Genomic DNA, 5,383 nt, shown 5'->3' with positions numbered 1-5,383 from the left:
CCCGTACCCGTCGCGTCGTCCCCGCGTCGCCGCCCCCGCGTCACGCCCCGGCCCGTCACCGCCCCGCCGTCGCCATCGCCTCGCTGTGAGCTCTCCCCCTCTAACCCCTCTCCCTCGCCCCCGGCGGCCACCATGGGCGCCGCCCCTCCCCGAGCCCATACACACACAAGATGATGAACACACACACACACACGTACATATGTATGAATTAATGCATGTATATATTAGTATATACGTATTTTGTATGTTTAATTAGTTTAGATTATTTAGATTATTATTTTTTCACTATTATATATGTATGAATGCATGTTAGGTGGATATAATTAGTGTTTAATTAGTATAGAATTTTTTTATATAATGTTGTTTTTCAGTTTTTTAATGGATGTATAGAAGTTGTGTTTTCTGTTTTTAGTGTTAGATGCTTAATTAGTATGAAATAGTATATAGATTTTTGACATATGCAATGATAGCATAATTAGTGTTATATAGAAATGTTAGAAATTTTAGTTATCAATGTTACTTTTTGCGGGCATATAGCTAGTATTTGTTCTCGACGATGCCCGGCCCGCATCCTCGCCGTCGACCCGTCCGCGATGACGTCCGGCTGACCCATGTCCGGGACTGGGCTCCGCCGGGCTAGCACTGGGAGGTGCTGCCTGGAGGGGCGCGCCGCTTGATGAGGAACCCGGCCCCGGGTCCCGTCGTCGATCCTGATCTCGTTTAATGGCGTTCTCGTGGGCCAGTTTTGGTGCGGAGGGACCCGGCCCCGCCGGAAGTGGTACGTCGCCGTGTCAGGGAGGAGGACGAGCACGTCCATCGCTACATGGTTGCGTTAGAGGGCGGCAGGTTCTCCAATACCTGGTAGTTTCTTCAGGGATCTCACTTCAGCTATGATCCTGTGAGGGTTCCTTCTCTTTGCGTGTCCACCGCCCGCGCCGCAGGAACCGCGAGTGTCCTATATTCTTCTGTAGTATTCGATCTTTAATTAGCTACCTAGCCAGTGATGTACTATTCAATATTATATATTATTCGAGACGATGTATTCGAGATTATATCTATTATTCTAGACGATGTATTCGAGATTATATCTATTATTCGAGACGATGTAATTTGAATACTAAATTGTTTTATATTTCTTTTGGATTAGTTAAATAAAAGCTATGGCAGACAATACCGACAGAGAGGGAGAACAGACCATGTTCGATATGATACGCGGGCCAGATGATGATCAGAATGAAGAAGATTATGACGGCTCCGAATTTCTAAACATCACCGGAGAGGGTGATATGATATTCGACCGCGACGACCGAATTGATGAAGTCATGAACTACGATTATGACGATGACGAAGAACATGTTGATCCTGAAACAACAAAGACCGGCGAGGTATATTTATATAAGCAGGCATCTGGTGATCATCACATGTTTTAAATGACTTGAAGATATATTAACGAATCGATCTTTGTTCTTTCAGCCATCCGGATCGAGCAAATCTTCAGGCAAAAGGACGAAACGAGGCCCGAACAAAAAGTTGAAGGAGGGCGTAAAGTACAATATCGAGGCAGTCAGACCTAATGGCGAACCATTAGCGCCTAAGAAGATTGCAGACAAGTTCGTTCGTCAGTGCGGAGTTCTTGTGAAGGACCAACTCCCGATCAAACTTCAAGAATGGAGAGAGCCAGCAAAGCCACGTCCAGATGCTACTTTTGTCGACAAGAATCAAAAAGATCTGCTTTGGGATACTCTCATGGAATATTTCACCCTACCAGATCATTTCACAAAAGCAGATGTGCAGAAAGTCAAGGACGCTGCTCTTAGGAAGATGGAGGTTGCATTCAAGAACCACAAGAATCGTGAATGGGACAAGTACGTCAAGGGAGGAAGGAAGACTCCAGTATTCGAGGGAACACTAGAGAACCAATGTGCTCATTGGGATGATTTCGTGAAATTCAAGGATTCGGAATTAGGTAAGGAACGGTCGAGAATAAACAAGAAGAATGCCGAAAAAAGGATAAGTTCTATAAGCTGGGGCCAGGTGGCTATGCGGTGGCAATGCCTAAGTGGGATAAGTCTGAGAAAGAGATGGAGGATGCAGGTGTCACTCCGGTTACTAAGAGCTGGCCCCCCAGGTGCAGGACTTGGTTCTATGCGCATGGGGGGGAGTTGGACCCGGAGACAGGCAATGTTTCGACGAAGGCAAGTCTGAAGAGAGCCGACGATGCGATACTTGTTGCAATAGAAGAGGCGTGATCGGGGGTGTTCCAGCCCAACAGAGAGAACGACGAGCTTACGCGTGCCCTGGGAAATCCTGAACACCCGGGAAGAACACGAGGCAAGGGCGCTATTCCGTGGTATGAGGGGTTTTTAGACTGGAACACCGACTACAGAACCCGTGCGAGAAAGAAGATTGCGGAGGAGAAGAAGAGGAAGATGGAGGAGAAGCAGAGGAAGCGGGACTATGAATGCCTTCAAGGCCTAGAAGCAAGTCAAGCGGAATTGGCAGTCAAATTTCAGCGGCAGCAGGAGCAGATCGACTCACTTACCCAGCAAAGGGGGTCTCAGCAGCTGCAGCAGCTAGCGGATGATCCAGCATTGGATAGCACCGCCCCATCCATGCTGAGAAGCAGCGTGGGTTCCGCCCCGAACGACGCACTGCTGGGTAGATACCCCGTGGATGACATCACGGAGAACACTAACTGCGAGCTACACGTCAAAATGAAGAACATATCCATGAAGGTGGCGGACGCTGTTGCTTTTACAAATCCCCCCGAGGCAACCTTCCATTGCAACCCGATTCCAGCGGGCTATGCTCGTGTCTTGGTTGATGAGGTGGTGGACCCACCATATTCGGAGCTACAGCTTGACATTCCTGAAGGTGACGACGAGCGCTTTCTCGGAGAGGCCAAACATCGTATCATCCTATGGAAAAAGGATTGCATCATCTTTCGAAGGCCACCGACACCGCGTCAGCCGACTCCTCGTCGAAGTCCGCCACCGAGTCAGCAGACTCCCGCTCCTGCAAGTCCACCAAGTCCGGCAAAGTGTCAGGCCACTCCTCCTCCAAGTTCGGCTAAGTGTCAGGCCACTCCTCCTCCTCCAAGTCCACCACAGCGTCAGACGTCCACTCCTCCTCCAAGTCCGGCACAACCTCAGGCCACTCCTCCAACTCCGGCACAGCTTCAGGCCACTCCTCCTCGTCCAACTCAGCCCCGTCAGCCGTCTCCGCCGCCTTAGCAATCGCAGAAGAGACACCCCGTAGCTATGGTGCGTAGCGGTACGAGTCAAGGTAGTACAGGAAGTACAGGCGGAGGCAAGCGATATAAGTATGGTCCAAGCCTCATGCCTCTTCCGCAGAGGCCTTATGACAAGTCCGAGGAGGAAAACGCAGCCATATCGAAGGCCGAGGTGGAAGCCCATTTTGCACCGAAACCGCCACCGCCGCCAAGGGAGAAAGTGCCTGAGGAAACGATTGACCACTTCATTCGTATGGCTCAATCACCAGCTCCCAAGCCTGTTGACACAGACTATGAGCGCCACATCAGAAAGTTAAATCGAGCACGTCTACGTAAGGAGGCGAGCTCGGGATCGAGCAAACAACAAGCAGCTGTCAAAAAATGCGGGAAAACCATTCCCCAGCTGGGAGAACAGGCGGCGCAATCGACCCCCTCACTTGTTGTGCCAACAACACGTGACAGTACGCGCGCCCAATATTATTGTGGGCAAACAATTTACGTTCCCGAGGTGGGCAATGTGGTAATAACCAAGGACCATATAATGCAGGCTGAAGTTCTCAACATCACTCTTGGACAACTCCTCGAGATCGAGCCCATGCCTGTGCTTAGAGAGGATGAAATAAAACGGAAATATGTCCGGGGCCAACCTTTGGTCGAGCCAGACAAGGTCAAGAACCTCCCAACGAGAATGTATGAATTGCATCAATGGTACATGAACATTACCAAGATTTCAGATCGATTGTCCCTCATGGTGAATGTCAAGGAGGAGCATTACTTCCATGAGAAAGCTCTGTCCGTTGAGTATTCTGAACTGTTTCAGTTATACAATCAAGATGCACTCGACAAATCTATCGTCAGTTGCTATTGTCTGTAAGTGATTTCTTTCTGTAATTTAAGTCTCAAGCTAGCTGTAGTGATCCTTTTGATCAATCATTACCTGTAATTATCCTCACTATATTCTTTTCTGTGGTATTATGCAGGATGAAGATGTATGAAATGAGAAAAGGTGGACGCTTTGGCATTGGGTTCATTGACCCAAACACCGTTAATGAATACACATGGCTAATAAATCCACATCATCAAAAGGACGTAGAGGACAACATGCTAGAGTTCTTGAAGCGCCTCAAATACAATGAAGATATACTACTTCCTTACAACTTCCAGTGAGTCACACTGTCTTGTACTACAAATTCTCTGTTTTTGCCTACTAGCTAGCTACATGTTTTTGCTTACATATGCCCGCTTAATTAAGACATGCAAACGTGTGTGCATGCAAATTTCACTGGGTCTTGTGTATCATTAAAGTTGACGCCGGAACAGTTGAAATACTGGACTCACTACTCAAAGCAAATACTGACTATAACATCTTGTTGGGGATAGTCAACAGGTAATTTCAATCATTATTAACTATATATCTCGGCCTATTTAGTTCGTCATTTCATGATACGAACTATTTATTAACCCCTTTATTCATTTTCTTTGTCGGCTGGCAGGGCTTGGGCAAGGTTCATAAGCGTCACGGAAGGCGAATGGAAAAAAAGCTTAAATGGTTTCGACCCAAGGTAAGTAATTAAGTAGTACTAGCTAGCTAGCTAGCCGCCATCTCTTTAATTATCATGCTTAATTAATTATTATCTGATCAAATTCTATTCTCGTAAAGGCCCCGAAGCAGGCGCAGGGGACTGATCTGTGTGCATTCTGTGTTTGCGTCCGAAAGGAGCAGATCTCAAAGACAGGAATGGGTACGCTTGTCAGAACACTATTCACAATTTTTACACCATTATCGATATCTAGTCACACAACTAATACACATACATATTGATCTCCTTCTTAACAGTTCAAAGAGGTGCGGGAGAAGCTCCTAGAAACGGAGCGCGTAGAAGCACTTCAAGAGGAAATAACGGGATTTTTGCTCGACCAGGTCATAAATCCGAAGGGAGAATACTATTACCCGCTACCGCCCCCATGAAAACCACTTCCAATTGTCATCGTGCTCCGAAGGCACCAATTAGGCTAATGCCACTGGCTCCGAAGGCAACATGCATATGTAGGAGAAATTGTATATAGCTATACATGTGTGTATGTGTGAATTAATTAATATGGTGGTTTGTGAGACATTGATGATATATATATGCATGATTGGTTCTACTA

The sequence above is a fragment of the Triticum dicoccoides genome, chromosome 2A (assembly GCF_002162155.2).
Source record: "Triticum dicoccoides isolate Atlit2015 ecotype Zavitan chromosome 2A, WEW_v2.0, whole genome shotgun sequence".
NCBI classification, from domain to species: Eukaryota; Viridiplantae; Streptophyta; class Magnoliopsida; order Poales; family Poaceae; genus Triticum; species Triticum dicoccoides.
Note: the sequence above shows the minus strand (reverse complement) of the source record.